Source organism: Pelophylax lessonae, assembly GCF_965119305.1.
Source record: "Pelophylax lessonae genome assembly, chromosome: 3".
Lineage (NCBI taxonomy): Eukaryota > Metazoa > Chordata > Amphibia > Anura > Ranidae > Pelophylax > Pelophylax lessonae.
This window is the reverse complement of record NC_138770.1, coordinates 13961716-13980256: the sequence shown is the minus strand read 5'-3', so window position 1 is coordinate 13980256 and position 18541 is coordinate 13961716. Positions and strand designations below refer to the sequence as shown.

The 18541-nt window shown below is 46.4% G+C and overlaps 3 protein-coding genes across 3 annotated transcripts in view; 2 read left to right on the top strand and 1 right to left on the bottom strand.

The window, feature by feature from the left end:
- The window catches only part of LOC309550227 (uncharacterized protein), a 1381219-nt gene that overhangs the window by 1144211 nt on the left and 218467 nt on the right, over positions 1-18541 (bottom strand).
- LOC309548714 (uncharacterized protein) overlaps positions 1-18541 on the top strand; it is a gene marked incomplete at its 3' end in the record, with an annotated part of 357939 nt that overhangs the window by 178074 nt on the left and 161324 nt on the right. The window lies entirely within an intron of this gene.
- The window catches only part of LOC309548715 (uncharacterized protein), a gene marked incomplete at both ends in the record, with an annotated part of 346981 nt that overhangs the window by 169123 nt on the left and 159317 nt on the right, over positions 1-18541 (top strand). The window lies entirely within an intron of this gene.

Below are 18541 nucleotides of genomic sequence, written 5' to 3'. Positions count from 1 at the left end.
TGGTCCTGATACTCATTCACATGGGGGGGGGGGCAGGATCTGGGGGCCCCCTTGGTAAAATGGGCTTTCAGATTACAACAAGCCCCCTGCCTGCAGACCCCCACAACCACAGGTCATGGTTGTGGGGAAGAGACCCTTGTCCCTAACAACATGGGGACAAGGGTGCTTTGGCGTGGGGGGGGGCAGAGCTGCCCCAAAGCACCCACTTTCCCCCCCCATTTTGAAGGCACGTGGTCTGGTATGGGTTAGGAGGGGGCGCTCACCCTGGGGAACTATAGGCCGGTCAGCCTAACATCAGTAGTCTGCAAGATTTTGGAGGGGATGTTAAGGGACCACATACAAGACTTTAGTAATGAAAACGGTATTATAAGTAGTAATCAGCATGGATTCATGAAAAATCGTTCGTGACAAACCAATCTATTAACCTTCTACGATGAAGTGAGCTGCCACCTAGATAAAGGTAAGCCTGTGGATGTGGTGTATCTGGACTTTGCAAAGGCCTTTGACACCGTTCCCCACAAACGCTTACTGTACAAACTAAGGAAGGTAGGTATGGACCATAAGGTGAGTACCTGGATAGAGAACTGGCTCCAGGGGAGAGTCCAGAGGGTGGTGATTAATGGGGAGTACTCAGATTGGGCGGGTGTGGAAAGCGGGGTCCCCCAGGGTTCTGTCCTGGGGCCAATCCTGTTTAATTTATTCATAAATGATCTAGAGGAGGGGATATTGAGTACAATCTCAGTATTTGCGGATGATACTAAATTAGGCAGGCCAATATCTTCTATGCAGGATGTGGAAACCTTGCAAGCGGACCTGAACAAAATAACGGGGTGGGCAACTACATGGCAGATGAGATTTAATGTTGAAAAATGTAAAGTAATGCACTTGGGGGCCAGAAACCAGAAAGCAAGCTACTCACTAGGGGGGGAACCTCTGGGTGAGTCTAGGATGGAAAAGGACCTGGGGGTACTGGTAGACAACAGGCTTGGCAGTGGCATGCAATGCAAAGCCAACAGAATACTGGGTTGTATAAAAAAGGGGATTCACTCCAGAAATAAAGAGATTATTCTCCTGCTCTACAAGACTCTGGTCCGGCCACATCTGGAGTATGCTGTCCAGTTCTTGGCACCGGTCCTCAGGAAGGATGTGCTGGAACTGGAGAAAGTCCAGAGAAGGGCAACAAAAATAATTAGGGGAATGGAGGACATCAGCTATGAGGAAAGACTACAAGCACTGAACTTATTCTCTCTGGAGAAGAGACGATTGAGGGGGGATATGATATCAATGTACAAATACTGTACTGGCGACCCGAGCATAAGGAACAAACTATTCAGAGTAAGGGAATACAATAAGACACGTGGCCACTCACTAAAACTTGAGGAAAGGCGGTTTAACCTTAAAGTGCTTAAGGGGTTCTTCACTGTAAGAGCGGTAAGGATGTGGAATTCTCTTCCACAAGCAGTCGTATCAGCAGGGAGCATTGATAGTTTCAAAAAACTATTAGATGGACACCTTAAAGACCACAACATACAGGGGTATACAATGTACAACATACAGGGGTATACAATGTACAACATACAGGGGGTATACAATGTACAACATACAGGGGTATACAATGTACAACATACAGGGGGTATACAATGTACAACATACAGGGGGTATACAATGTACAACATACAGGGGTATACAATGTACAACATACAGGGGTATACAATGTACAACATACAGGGGGTATACAATGTACAACATACAGGGGTATACAACGTACAACATACAGGGGTATACAACGTACAACATACAGGGGTATACAATGTACGGTTAAAAGCAAACACACACACACATCATAGGTTGAACTGGATGGACTGATGTCTTTTTTCAACCTCACTAACTATGTAACTATGTAACTTGCTGAACTGCATGCTTAGGTAAAGGTCACAACGTTAATTTTTTTTACATTTTGGCGTGGACCTGGATGGGCCGGGGGGGAGGGGACACCACGTCATTTTTTTAAACATTTTTCTATTGCCGGGCAATGTCGGCATTCTTTTCTTTCCATTCATCTGTCAGTGGGGAAGCCCGCTGACAGCTGATGAGTCATCGGTTGGTAAGAATGTGGGCGGCCGGCTTCCCAGCCCCCTGCTTAACAACCCGCTATTTTTCACACAGAATTCGAATCAGTCGATCGTTTTTCGACCAATTGGAATTCCGATCATTCTGAAAAGTTGAAATTCATTCAAAAATTAATAAACAAAACAAATTTTACTGAAACCAAAAAGAAATTTAATGAAAACGAAACAAAAGTAAACAAATTCTGAAACCAAACTAAAGGAATTCCATAACAAAACGAAATTAGTAAGTCTACGTTTCCACTAATGCGCCTACAAAGTCACACGATTTCAAGTGCGACTTTGTACTGCGACTTTACAACGACTTTGTGCGACTTTGATGTTCTACGATTTGTTCAAAGTAATTCCATTTCCTGCTGAAAGTGATGTAATTCCTTTTAGAAATTCCAATGTAAAAATGGTTCTGTCCCCTGGTAATAGGATGCTATTGCATAAAGTATCCTACGTTCCATCACAGTCTAATTTTTGTTTAATTTTTTTTATTTTTTTTCTTATATTTCTGTTTATGTGCAAGTGCATTTAAATTCTATTATATTTCCATTTTTTAGATATAATAAAACTACGTTGCTTTATCTTATGTTGTTCTGTGTTCCCAGTATATATACCTATATAGCATAACAGACAGTAATCAAAGTACTCTACAACAACCAAAAAACACACAGATTACGTAACAAGATTATTTTTTTTTTTCTGCATAAATTCTCCAAAAATAAACTTTATTTTGCAATAATCATTACAAATGGTTTGGTTTTTCCAGCAACAAAACACAAAAAAAGAATGATAAATTAACAGGTAAAAAAATAACAAAATTTCCTTTGTTGGACTTCAAACAAGAAAAAACTGTTGGGCCTTGAGAATATGACATATTTTTATTATTCTTCCCAAAATAGTACTTAACAACACCAAAAAAATGAAAAAAAAAAATTACAACTGCTGGTAGATTATTGGTTCAGTCAACCCAGAACCTGAACTAGTGGATGGGCCAGGGTAATCAGTCGATGATCCATGGTAGTATTGCCTTTCCTGAAAAGGCGTAACCTGAGTGGGTTTAGGTGGCATAAGTTGGTGATTTTTCGGGGGGGCCAAGGGTGGAGGCAATGGGGAGTGGAATTGGATGTAACATGCGGGGCCTGGAGGTATTCAGCATATTACCGTAATCATCACAGTATGGGCGGTTTATTGGCGGGCCGTACAGTGTATTTGGTGGTGGTGGGTAATGGTGATAATTAGGGGGATATGTGTGTGGGGGGCTTCCATACATGCTGAGGATATTGTTGGCTCCTCAACCACAAAGGATTGAGTAGTTGACATCAAAGCCATCCTGAGCGCATATTTTTTCTCTGGGGGGACCTTTTTAAATATCCCTAAAATGACCGTGAGAAATGCTGTGTCTTCACACATGCTTTCGTTCATTTTAGTGGACATCTCATTGACCACCTGCAAAATTTTATCCATGGGTTTCACACTCTTGGCACTTGCCCTTGTAGATCTTGGGCAAGGTCTATGGACATCACTAGGCCCTGGTTCAGCATCCTCCTCAACGGGAGAAACATTCCTGGAAATAGGTCTTGACATGGTTCCCTCAGACTCTTCCTGGTCACCAGTATCTTGGAATTGCTCCTCCTCCTCCTGTGACCCCTCTTACTGTGGCAAACCCTGTGAGCTGTCTTGCCAGCTTGCTTGGGTTCTGAAATATAATCATTAATTTTTATTTGTATGACTATTATTACATTTTATATGTAAACTACAGTATATACCTGCTGACAACTTACTCTGGCATCTCCAACACCGGCTTTAAAAATTCTAGCTCCTGCGCATGTGCATATGGGGCAAGTCTTGAAGACCCAGAACCACTCCTTCCTTCTCGCAGTTTACGGAGATACCGGTTGTAACAGTCTTTGAGACTTCTCTATCTTGTTTGTAATGAATGCACTGAAAAACAGACAATACCACTACTGTACAGGGAATAATGGGTGCAAGCTGTAATGTGATAAGTTGCATATATGAAACACTTACATTTTTGTGACCGTTCTGTAGCTGATAAACAGTCCCAGTTTTCATAGTAGATGCGAGCCATTTCCAACCATGCTCTCTCCTTCTTCACATGGTCCTTGTATGATGGATCTCTGATATCATACACTGCTGGACGTTAGTCCCAGTTTTCATAGTAGATGCGAGCCATTTCCAACCATGCTCTCTCCTTCTTCACATGGTCCTTTTATGATGGATCTCTGATATCATACACTGCCGGACGTTCTCTGACAAGCCGGATGATTTCTTCATTGTCATGAACTTGTCGCTTGCTCTTTCTAGGCCTAGGCATGCTTCCTATATAGTCTAACACTCTCCTCTAACATGAGCGATGGGGAATGATGTGTTTGGGAGGAGCAGAGATCATGTGATTTGGGCGGGAACATACAAAAGTGAAAAAAAAAAAGCATACTGTACTTCTGTGCTAGTCGCAACGACTTAGTTCCGACTTACATTACCTTCTATGAGGGACAAATCGCACTGAAGTCATCCAAAAGTAGTGCAAAAACCTTTTCTGAAGTCGCTGCGTCTTGAGTAGCAACCGTTAGAACGGTCCTGATTGAAATGAATAGGTTTTGACTTGTCATGCGACTTGACATGTGTGAAGACGCACAACAAGTCGCACTAGTGGAAACGGGGCCTAACAAAATGAATCTATCCAAAACTAAACACATTTTCCCATTCTGCACATCTCCTAAGCGTGCCCAACCCAGATATAGCAGTTGTGTTCCAGCCTCTGGTTTCCGGGTCGCCCTGCGGATGCATCGATTGCCCTGTGGAAGAGGTCCGGGACACGTGAGTATGTTTGGCTTGAGGTCAGCAGAAGGGAGCAGACGCCATGCGGGCTGCTAGGGAGTAACCAAAAGGAAAACCTATGGAGAGGACTCTGCTCTCTGGGGGATCGATGTGCATTGCAGCATCTTATCAAAGTTTGGTGCAGTCGCCTACCTTTGTCTTCTTTTCTGTCCTGAGGAGAGAACTGTTTGTTGAAGCAAGGTTTTCTTTCTGCGTAGCGGTACCCCCGCAGGAGCCGCTTGGATATTGGTTTGCCCGGGAGTCCCACTGATTACTCCACAGCCAGGTACAGGGTATTTTCACACAGCCAGGTGCACACACTCTTCTGCTCGTTGTCTCCAATGACCAGTCTAGGGGATGTGTTTTTATGTTTTATTTGGAGAACTTGGATAGGAGAAGAAAAAACAGAGCTATCTTAAGAGTCCCAACATCCTATCTGTTCAGAGAAATGGGAACCTACAGATGTTCACAAGGAACCACTGTCATATGTGTGGACTTTAAGGGCACAGCATGAGACAGATAACAACTACATGGATTTATCCTAAAATAACATTTATTGATTTATCTAAAACCAGATCTCAATAAAATGAGGAAACTGGCCCCAAACTGAGCTCAGCTCGTACACAGGAGATCAATGTCTCCTACTAATTTCACTCATGTACATCATACATATATAAGGATAAGTTGGTATATATCATAAGGTTCCTGTAGGTATAGATATTTCCTCTCTTCACTTAGATGTAACATTTAGTGACGGCCATGTACTTTATTACTGAATATATCTTATTACTATTATAACAATCTCCTTACTATATGGATTTCTTTGTGTCAGCTTTTTTTGTATACATGTCTGCATCATATTTGTTACTGATGTCAACATTTGTATCAATTACTGTATGTATAATAAATGACTACGTTCAGATTCTATTTTTGTATATCTTAGTTGGTGACCTGCCTCATTTAAAGTCCCACAACCTCTGTTTTCTGTTTGCACTAACCATTAGGGATGGAGGCACGTCACTGTGTTTGCTTCGGATCATATTCCTCTATCTTCGTCTGTTCACTGGTCAACGCATTTCACACAAGGCTTCTTCAGGACTATGAAGATGTACAGACAGTTTCCTCTTAAAATTAACAGACTCGATATTAGTGTTTCATAAACATAGAACATAATCTGTATTTATGTACATCATAATAAATACAAACATGACTTACTATCACACGGCCTTCCTTCCAACCCCCAACAAATTAACCTGACCTGGGGCAAACACAGGAGGGGGAAATCGGACCAAAATGTGTTGTGTGTATATATATATATTTATATATATATAGGTATCTATCCTGATGATCCTAGGTACAAGATAAACTATACAGTATCTCTCAAAAGTAAGTACACCCCTCACATTATTGTAAATATTTTATTCTATCTTTTCATGTGACAACACTGAAGAAATGACACTTTGCTACAATGTAAAGTAGTGAGTGTACAGCTTGTATAACAGTGTAAATTTGCTGTCCCCTCAAAATAACTCAACACACAGCCATTAATGTTTAAACCGCTTGCAACAAAAGTGAGTACACCCCTAAGTGACAATGTCCAAATTGGGCCCAATTATCCATTTTCCCTCCCCGGTGTAATGTGACTCATTAGGGTTACAAGGTCTCAGGTGTGAATGGGGAGCAGGTGTGTTAAATTTGGTGTTATCGCTCTCACTCTCTCATACTGGTCACTGGAAGTTCAACATGGCACCTCATGGCAAAGAACTCTCTGAGGATCTGAAAAAAAGAATTGTTGCTCTACATAAAGATGGCCTAGGCTATAAGAAGATTGCCAAGACATTGAAACTGAACTGCAGCACGGTGGCCAAGACCATACAGCGGTTTAACAGGACAGGTTCCACTCAGAACAGGCCTCGCCAAAGGAGTTGAGTGCACATGCTCAGCGTCACATCCAGAGGTTGTCTTTGGGAAATAGATGTATGAGTGCTGCCAGCATTGCTGCAGAGGTTGAAGGGGTGGGGGGGTCATCCTGTCAGTGCTTAGATCATACGCCGCACACTGCAACAAATTGGTCTGCATGGCTGTCATCCCAGAAGGAAGCCTCTTCTAAAGATGATGCACAAGAAAGCCCGCAAACAGTTTGCTGAAGACAAGCAGACTAAGGACATGCATTACTGGAACCATGTCCTGTGGTCTCATGAGACCAAGATAAACTTATTTGGTTAAGATGGTGTCAAGCATGTGTGGCGGCAACCGGGTGAGGAGTACAAAGACAAGTATGTCTTGCCTACAGTCAAGCATGGTGGTGGGAGTGTCATGTACTGGGGTTGCATGAGTGCTGCTGGCACTGGGGAGCTATAGTTCATTGAGGCAACCATGAATGCCAACATGTACTGTGACATACTGAAGCAGATCATGCTCCTCTCCCATCGGAGACTGGGCTGCAGGCTAGTATTCCAACATTATAATGACCCAAAACACACCTCCAAGATGACCACTGCCTTGCTAGAGATGCTGAGGGTAAAGGTGATGGACTGACCAAGCATGTCTCCAGACCTAAACCCTATTGAGCATCTGTGGGGCATCCTCAAACGGAAGGTGGAGGAGCGCAAGGGCTCTAACATCTACCAGCTCCGTGATGATGTCATGGAGGAGTGGAAGAGGACTCCAGTGGCAACCTGTGAAGCTCTGGTGAACTCCATGCCCAAGCGGTTTAAGGCAGTGCTGGAAAATAATGGTGTCCACACACAATATTGACACTTTGGGCCCAATTCGGACACTTTAACTTAGGGGTGTACTCACTTTTGTTGCCAGTGGATTAGACATTATTGGCTGTGTGTTGATTTATTTTGAGGGGACAGCAAATTTACACTGTTATACAAGCTGTACACTCAATACTTTACATTGTAACAAAGTGTCATTTCTTCAGTGTTGTCACATGAAAAGATAGAATAAAATATTTACAAAAATGTGAGGGGTGTACTTACTTTCGTGAGATACTGTATATGTGTAGTAGTGTGATCTTAGACATACAAATTCTTATACAAGAAGAAGGTGGGATAAAAACTACACTTTATAGAAAACCGACAGCCGGCAACACGGTTTTACATGCCAATAGCTTTCATCCAAACCCCCGGTACATAGTATACCCTACTCCCAGTATCTTAGATTGCATAGAATCTGTTCGAACTATGAATATTTTAAATGGGAGGCGGACTCCCTTCGAAAGAGATTGCTTATTAGAGGCTATTCGCGGACTATACTGCGAAAAAGCTTATAATAGGGCTTATAAGTACAAAAGAGAGGAAGTTATGTTCCGAGGCCTGAAACAACCAATAACAGAAATAGTCGGTTTAATAACACCTTATACTAGACAACATACACATATTAGAAAAATACTTCAACAACATTGGTACAGACATCCATGCTCTCATCTGCCAGGACTCCACCCACTGTCCAATATACTCCATGGCTATTGGATCAGTGTGAAACATCAAGACAGCATGAGCTGTGTCCCTGTTAGGCAGAGAAACCAAAAACTCTATCCACTCATTCTAGCACCTACCTAGGAGGGCTCTACATCTGTATGGCAGGGTCTGTTTGATTATTCACCTGCTGGGATGGTGCTCTGATGTGAGAAGCTGCAGTGTCAGTATTCCTTTAGCAGTAATTAACCCCTTACGGGTTTTTCTCACCCAGCAATCAAACAACTGTTACACTGTCTTTTTGACAGCTTAGGAGACTTTAGCAGCCGTAGTTTGAATTACGTTTTTTTTTTTTAAAATGACTACATGGCTTGAGTAGCAATTATATATGTGATAATATTTTTTTCTTACCAATGGGGAGTTCTCCCTTGCACCGTGCCTGTTTATCATGGATTTATTTCTTACTGTGACAGGTCCTTGTGCCGCTGCAGTCTAATCCCTCTATGCTGTGGCTGCTCTATGCAGGTTATAGCTGGAGGGGGGCAGCGTCTTCCTTACTGATACTGTTCCTGGATTGTCAGCCCCTCTGTAGGCCTCATAAAGCTGGTGTATGGGAAGCTGACTAATGGACACTTTCTAATAAGCCTTTCCAGATCTGCATGTATTAGGCACACCGTAGACTGGGCCTTTGGTGCTTGACAGGCAAAACCCGGTATAAATTTCCTGCTTTGTTCAGACATCCAGGGAGGAAGATGACCCCTACCAACAGGTTGCCACAGGTAGTCAAGACACTGTAAAGGAGTCTGTTACATCTCTCCCTGTGCAAGGAGTCTCAACTCTGACCATTTCAAGTTTTTTCCTTGCAGGATCAGTCAACTGACCAATTTAACCCTCTTCAAACAATTCCTAAAAGGAAGATGAGGATGGCCTATAAGCAGGTTTTTCCTCCCTTCCTGCAGAGGTAACGCCAATGCAAGTATTTTTAGCACTTCCAAAGGAGTGCATTGCCTTTTTTCCTTATGATGTTTAAGATAGAAGCTCATGCTAGAAGAGTGGTGAAAATTGAACAGAAGGACAGAGCAGCAGAATTTCTTAGTGGTCATTGCGAAGGAATGTGATGAACACTTGTGAATTAAGCAAAATGTCTATTTTTCTATGTGTATTCTTCTCTACATGTATATATATTTTTCCTCTGTCGTCCTTACTCAAAATGGCCCTTACTAGATACCTACTCGCCCCCACCCACCGAGATGGAACGTGGAAAGAAAGATGGAGCCTTGGCACAGTGCCTTCAAAAGAAGATAACATTCATGAACTCGAAAGGGACCACCTTATAACGGACCTGACTAATCAGAAAGCTGCAAATAATCAGTATTATGCTAATATTATGATTATGACGTACTAACATATGACACCGCCTACTAACTATATAATATACTGTCCATTAGAAATAAAAGTAGTATCATTTACCTGAACAATGTGTGTCAGTCTATGATATCCACGTGCATGCACTCTAATTACCTATTTAATCAGATCCAGCAGCAAGAAATCTATTTTGAACCTGATTGAGGTTCCTTAACCATTACAGTCATCACCTTGCAGCACTGGGTTGTTCAGTTCAAACAACTCAGCGACACACTGACTGCCATTATACAGGGGTACACTGACCACCAGCATACAGGGGACACACTGACCACCAGGATACAGGGCACACTGACCTCCAGCATACAGGGGCACACTGACCACCAGCATACAGGTGTACACTGACCGCCAGCATACAGGGGGCACACTGACTGCCAGCATACAGGGGCACACTGACCTCCAGCATACAGGGGCACACTGACCACCAGCATACAGGGGTACACTGACCGTCAGCATACAGGGGGCACACTGACCACCAGGAAACAGGGCACACTGACCTCCAGCATACAGGGGGTACACTGACCACCAGCATACAGGGGACACACTGACCACCAGGATACAGGGCACACTGACCTCCAGCATACAGGGGCACACTGACCACCAGCATACAGGGGACACACTGACCACCAGGATACAGGGCACACTGACCTCCAGCATACAGGGGCACACTGACCACCAGCATACAGGTGTACACTGACCGCCAGCATACAGGGGGCACACTGACTGCCAGCATACAGGGGCACACTGACCTCCAGCATACAGGGGCACACTGACCACCAGCATACAGGGGGTACACTGACCGTCAGCATACAGGGGGCACACTGACCACCAGCATACAGGGGCACACTGACCACCAGCATACAGGGGTACACTGACCGCCAGCATACAGGGGGAACACTGACCGCCAGCATACAGGGGGAACACTGACCTCCAGCATACAGGGGGAACACTGACCTCCAGCATACAGGGGTACACTACTTACCGCCAGCATACAGGGGGCACACTGACCACCAGCATACAGGGGCACACTGACCACCAGCATACAGGGGTACACTGACCGCCAGCATACAGGGGGAACACTGACCACCAGCATACAGGGGCACTCTGACCGCCAGCATACAGCGGTACACTGACCGCCAGCATACAGGGGCACACTGACCTCCAGCATACAGGGGCACACTGACCGCCAGCATACAGGGGGCATACTGACCGCCAGCATACAGGGGGTATACTGACTGCCAGCATACAGGGGGCACACTGACCTCCAGCATACAGGGGGCACTCTGACCTCCAGCATACAGGGGGCACACTGACCACCAGCTTATAGGGGTACACTGACCGCCAGCATACAGGGGGAACACTGACCGCTAGAATACAGGGGTACACTGACCACCAGCATACAGGGGGCACACTGACCTCCAGCATACAGGGGGCACACTAACCACCAGCATACAGGGGGCACACTGACCACCAGCATACAGGGGGCACACTGATCGCCAGCATACAGGGGGCACACTGACTGCCAGCATATAGGGGGAACACTGACCGCCAGCATACAGGGGGAACACTGACCTCCAGGATACACGGGAACACTGACCGCCAGCATACATGGGGCACATTGACTACCAGCATACAGGGGGAACACTGACCGCCAGCATACAGGGGGCACACTGACCACTAGCATACAGGGGGCACACCGACCGCCAGCATACAGGGGACACACTGACCTCCAGCATACAGGGGGTACACTGACCTCCAGCATACAGGGGGTACACTGACCTCCAGCATACAGGGGGAACACTGACCTCCAGCATACAGGGGGCACACTGACCTCCAGCATACAGGGGACACACTCACTGCCAGCATACAGGGGCACACTGACCGCCAGCATACAGGGGGTACACTGACCTCCAGCATACAGGGGGCACACTGACCTCCAGCATACAGGGGGCACACTGACCGCCTTTATACAGGGGGCACACTGACCGCCACCATACAGGGGGAACACTGACCGCCAGCATACAGGGTACACTGACCGCCCGTATACAGGGGGTTCACTGACCTCCAGCATACAGGGGGCACACCGACCTCCAGCATACAGGGGGCATACCGACCTCCAGCATACAGGGGGCACACTGACCTCCAGCATACAGGGGGCACACTGACCACCAGCATACGGGCGGCACATTGACCGCCAGAATACAGGGGAAACACTGACCTTCAGCATAGAGGGGGCACACTGACCTCCAGCATACAGGGGCACACTGACCACAAATATACAGGGGGCACACTGACCTCCAACATACAGGGGGCACACTGACCGCCAGCATACAGGGGGAACACTGACCTCCAGCATACAGGGGCACACTGACCGCCAGCATACAGGGGGCACACTGACCGCCAGCATACAGGGGGCACACTGACCGCCAGAATACAGGGGGCACACTGACCTCCAGCATACAGGGGGCACACTGACCTCCAGCATACAGGGGGAACACTGACCTCCAGCATACAGGGGCAAACTTACCGCCAGCATACAGGGGGTACACTGACCACAAGTATGCAGGGTCACTGGTTACCAGTACACAGAGGACATAAGAAATCCAGTAAAACATCAACAATGCAATTAAAAAATCTGAAAAGCAAAAAGAGAATCTTGTTAGCTGGTTCCCTCATCTAACGTTTAACAATAAATATCCAAAAATGCAGCACTGCCCTACACTTCATCTATAATATTCTACAAATGGACTTATAAGTGCAATGGTGACACCTATACATGAATATCTAGTGCAAATCCACCAATGTATTGTAACATTGCAGTGATGGTGTCACCCCCTCTGCAAAAATATTCTGAGAAATTGTAGAGCTTCAATGTGCAAATAATGGTGAAACCCCCCACATACAATAATAATAACAGAGATGCTAATCATCCCGTGTATTAGAATGTAGGAGTGATGGTGTCACCCTCTCTGCAAAATGGAGGAAATATCGCAGAGCTTTAATGTGCAAATAGTAGTGAGACCCCCCCCCCCCCCGATATATAATCATAATACAATGTACAATATATGTGCATACTTTATTATTAAGATTATATATATATATATCGGGGGGTCTCACCACTATTGCAGCTCTGCAATATTTCCTACCTTTTGCAGAGAGGGTGACACCATCACTCCTGCCCGGGTTGGATTTGAATTTTGCTGCCCCATCCCCCCCTCCAAGTTTTTCCTCTTATCTTCTTAAAATTTAGTAGTCATATCCCAAAAAATTCTAAGAAGTATCTTTTTTTTTTTTCTATCTCATGGAGGAAATGTGAGAAATCATGTATTTATCTTACAATCATTCCATAAACACATCCCACGTACACCGCATAGATCATTAGAAGAAAATATTCTTATAAAATAGTTTACCATTTGCCAATAAAAAAATAAATGTCCCCAGATTTCATTTTAAAAATCTGGTCACTTTATTGTAATAGGCAGTAATATATTTCTCCCCCCCTTGGTGGGAGTGGAGATGACCCATCTATAAGGATATACAGTACATACACACACAGCACAAGGCCATGTTCACACTACGAGACGTTTCTAGAGGTGGCAGTTCCTCTGAGCTCCACAAGGTGGTGATCTCACTTCTACCCAGACAGGAAGTCTCTATGGAAGACAGGAAGTGATGTCAGGTATAAAAAGGAATTTCCGGGGGATAGGTGAGTTGGGAGGAAGTAGAGAGAAGACATTGTTGGAAGTGGTAGCAGAGGAGGTAATAAGATCTTATTTTCTATTTACACCCAGTACCCCCCCCCCCCCCCGTCATGTCCGTCCTCTTTCTCCATAGTCACTGTTACTTCTTTTATCTCCAGCAGATGATGATACACACATATATTATTATTATTATTATTATTATTATACAGAATTGATATTGTGCCAGAGGCGCCGGGCCCCGGTGCAAGAAACAATGAAGGACCCCCAAACCCCTAGCTGGGGCCCTTCCCTTCAAGCCTGGTGCTCTTCACGTGGATCCTGGGGCCCTTTGCTCTCGTTGTGGGGCCCTTTATTACAGTCTTGCAGCAGGACCCTTTCAAAAGTTCTGCAGTGGGCCCCTTTCCTGCCATCCTGGGGCCCTTCCCACAGTGGTGGAATGCCAGGGCCTGGTCGCAAATGTGACCTTTGTGATCCTGGAAGTTCCCCCACTGGTGTCAGTAGTTTTTATTTTTTGATACTTTAAATGTAGTATTTTTATAATTTTATTTTATTTTTTCACAATGTCACTGACTATGACTCTGTTCATTTCATAAAAGGACCCCTTCCTGGTTCTCTATTGTGACACATCCCCTGCAGCAGCTGGCAGGAGAGGGGAGGGAGCACAGTGGGGGGGCAGGGGTGCACACAGGGGCCCAGAGACAGCAGAACACAAGTGAACTGGATAGGAGGAGTTGCGGGGGCAGCATACAGAGGAACCAGTCTCCTCCATTTTCCTCCTGCAGCTACAGCAGGAAAAAGGAGGACAGTAATTTCTCTACATGCTGCCCCCACCACCCCTCGTATCCAGGTGGAGCATGGGGCTCGGTTGCAATTGCAACCCCTGTAGTTACGCCCCTGTATTGTGCCAACAGTTTGCACAAGGTGATGGCAGACAGTACAGTTACAATGCTCATTAGAGCTTACAATATAAGAGGGTGGGTCAAAGGATACAAAATGCAATTACTGTGGGGAATGAGCTGATGGAGAAAATAAAACTCCAGTTAGGTGAGGCAGGAAAAGCTTCTCTGAAGAGAAGGATTTTCAGGGATGAACTAAAAGTGGACAGAGTAGGAGATAGACAAATTGGGATAGGGAGTTCCAGAAGATGGGAGAGGCTCAGGAGAATCCCTGGAGTCAAGCATGGGAGGAGGTAACGAGGGAGCTAGAGAGCAGGAGGTCTTGGGAGGAACAAAGAGAATGTTTTATTTGGTATTGTGAGACTAGGTTAGTGATGTAACTGAGAGCTGAGTTTTGGATGGCTTTGGGGGACACTGAATGGAGGCCAGTGGAGGGATTGGCAGGGGGGGGGGGTGTAGGACACTGAATGGAAGCCACTGGAGGTATTGGCAGGGAGGGGTGGAGGACACTGAATGGAAGCCAGTGAAGGGATTGGCAGAGAGGGGTGGAGGACACTGAGTGGAAACCAGTGGAGGGATTGGCAGGGAGGGGTGGAGGACACTGAATGGAAGCCAGTGGAGGGATTGGCAGGGAGGGGTAGAGGACACTGGATGGAAGCCGGTGGAGGGATTGGCAGAGAGGGGTGGAGGACACTGAATGGAAACCAGTGGAGGGATTGGCAGGGAGGGGTGGAGGACACTGAATGGAAGCCAGTGGAGGGATTGGCAGGGAGGGGTAGAGGACACTGGATGGAAGCCAGTGGAGGGATTGGCAGGGAGGGGTGGAGGACACTGAATGGAAGCCAGTGGAGGGATTGGCAGAGAGGGGTGGAGGACACTGGATGGAAGCCAGTGGAGGGATTGGCAGAGAGAGGTGGAGGACACTGAATGGAAAATAGTGGAGGGATTGGCAGAGAAGGGTGGAGGACACTGAATGGAAGCCAGTGGATGGTTTGGCAGAGAAGGGTGGAGGACACTGAATGGAAGCCAGTGGAGGGTTTGGCAAAGAGGGGTGGAGGACACTGAATGGAAGCCAGTTGAGGGATTGGCAGAGAAGGGGGGGGTGGTAACCCATGTAAAGGTAATTGTTACGACACCCCAAAGTATGAAAGCGGTTACAGTCGTCTAGGATAATCCACTCCCGAACACCCGGACAGCTATCAACCACTCCAATCCGCCATACATGAAGCACATCAATAATTCCCCCCCAAGTACGAGACAAGGCTCTGTAGTGAGGTTTGATCAAGAGTAACTCTCTTCTCTTTTATTGCAAGAAACACACACTTACATATACTTTGAGAATACCACATGAACAATGACTGTGTAATTACAGCCAGGTGAGCTCATTAACATACTTATCAATAGTCTCAGACCCTATTAACATACTGTCCTATTTTAGACAAAAGCACTTAGTTAATCAATAGACATTCCTCAGGAGGGGGCTGCTGGAAACAATCCCCCCCTCTCTCTGCAGCTAAAACTAGTTTTCACAGCGAGACTCCATTACACACATGGGGACCCAAATACAGTATTATGCTTTAGAATATATAAAGTTACTTTTTATACATTAAACATAGACATGTTACATATCCCCAGATAGCTCAGGTCTGAGTGCACATTATTCGGTGAATGGCACTCAGACCCCACGAATACAGTTTAATCGCCAGGGAGTCAAACTCTTTTAAAGTCTGGTCCATAGTCCAAAGGCAGCAGGCGGGCAACCAGGCTCCTCCAATGCAATGGGGCGAGATTGGTCTCGTCACATCTCTCCCCCTTTCCAAAAAGGCTAACAGGGTACCTTACCTCCTGCCGGTCAGTGCCCTTGTTAGTCCAGCAGCCCACCCACAAAGCAGAAAAAACAGTACAGCCCACCCACAATAAATGGTCACTACACCTGGGTAGAGGAGAAACTTGTCCATGTCCAGGTGCCTCACCACGGCTGTGTAGGGGACTGGTAGGCTGCCTTGGTGGGTTGCTGAGTGGGCAGAGACCAGCGGTACTCTATCCTGGTGCCAGCACTACCACCGGAGTAGTCTGGTTGGAGCCTGGTTGCTGGAGACGGACTGTCTCCCCCTTAGGTGCATAGCTCTGCTGCGGAATGGGGAGACCGGTTGTCTCCCCCTTGGATACACAGCTCTGTCGTGGGGGGGTAGGACCGACCATCCCTACCCCCTGTGTGGTAAGTGCAGAGACCACGGTCCCATCTGCACCGGTAGGGGGCTTACAGTCTCCCCCTGGTACATTAAGCTGCCGCTGGGGAGAGGGGGTAACAAGCTCCTCTCCCGATAGAACACTCTGCCCATTAATGATCCGCTGCTGGGGAGAGGTGGTAACAATCTCCTCTCCCATACATATTTCCAGTCTTTGCGGAGGGAGACCGACTGTCTCTCCTCCCAATACAGAGTTCTGCTGCTGGGGAAAGGAGACTGGGCTCTCTATTCCCTGCTGGATACTCTGCCGCTGGGGACAAGAGACTGGGCTCCCTATTCCCGGCACATCACACTGCCGCTGGGGAATGGAGACTGGGCTCCCAATTCCCAAAAAATCACACTGCCGCTGGGGAGGGAGGACACTGCTCTCCTCTCCCTGGACTTCCCACTGCCTTCCTGGCATATCACTCTGCTGCTGGGGGGCAGGAACAATTACCTCTGCCCCCTGTAACTCAGCCTGCCGCTGGGGAGGGAGGACGCTGCTCTCCTCTCCCTGCACTTTACACTGCCGCTGGGGAATGGAGACTGGGCTCCCAATTCCCTGCTGTATCTCCCGCTGGGGAATGGAGACTGGGCTCCCAATTCCCAATAAATCAGGCTGCCGCTGGGGAATGAAGACTGGGTTTTCCTCTTCCCTTAACTGTACCTGCCGCTGGAGTTCCTCCCAACGTGCCAGCTGGCCCTCTCTCTCTGCCCTGTCTAGCAGAGTCCCGAACACAAAGTTCTTCACAAACCGCTTGGATCTCTCCAGTGGATCGGGTCCGAAGAAGTTCAGCCGTAACCACACCATACAGTCATATTCTCTCAGAGAGTATTTGTACTCCACTGCTGGTTCCATCCTGTTGCTTTAAGGGTCGCTGTACTGAGACATGCGTTGCCCCCAACTTGTAAATCCACGGAATGGTGTCTCCTGTAGCTGTCCTTCTGGCTGTGGGAACGATCACGCCGCTTGCCACCAATTGTTACGACACCCCAAAGTATGAAAGGGGTTACAGTCGTCTAGGATAATCCACTCCCGAACACCCGGACAGCTATCAACCACTCCAATCCGCCATACATGAAGCACATCAATAATTCCCCCCCAAGTACGAGACAAGGCTCTGTAGTGAGGTTTGATCAAGAGTAACTCTCTTCTCTTTTATTGCAAGAAACACAACACTTATATATACTTTGAGAATACCACATGAACAATGACTGTGTAATTACAGCCAGGTGAGCTCATTAACATACTTATCAATAGTCTCAGACCCTATTAACATACTGTCCTATTTTAGACAAAAGCACTTAGTTAATCAATAGACATTCCTCAGGAGGGGGCTGCTGGAAACAATCCCCCCCTCTCTCTGCAGCTAAAACTAGTTTTCACAGCGAGACTCCATTACACACATGGGGACCCAAATACAGTATTATGCTTTAAAATATATAAAGTTACTTTTTATACATTAAACATAGACATGTTACATATCCCCAGATAGCTCAGGTCTGAGTGCACATTATTCGGTGAATGGCACTCAGACCCCACAAATACAGTTTAATCGCCAGGGAGTCAAACTCTTTTAAAGTCTGGTCCATAGTCCAAAGGCAGCAGACGGGCAACCAGGCTCCTCCAATGCAATGGGGCGAGATTGGTCTCGTCACAGTAATCTAATGAGGAGGAAGTTTCAATAGTTGAGGCAAGAGATGACCATGGAGGGAACTGGGAGCTTTATGGTTTTATTGGTTAAGAAGGGGGGTATTCTGGAGATATTGAGGAGGCTAATTTGGATGTGGGGCCAAAAGGATAGTTCAGAGTCCAGAATTACACCTAGCACCCTGAAATGCGGGGACGAGTGGATAGTTGAGAAGTTGATTTTGACACAGAAGTCAGGGGAAGGGGCACGTGGGGAAGGAAATATT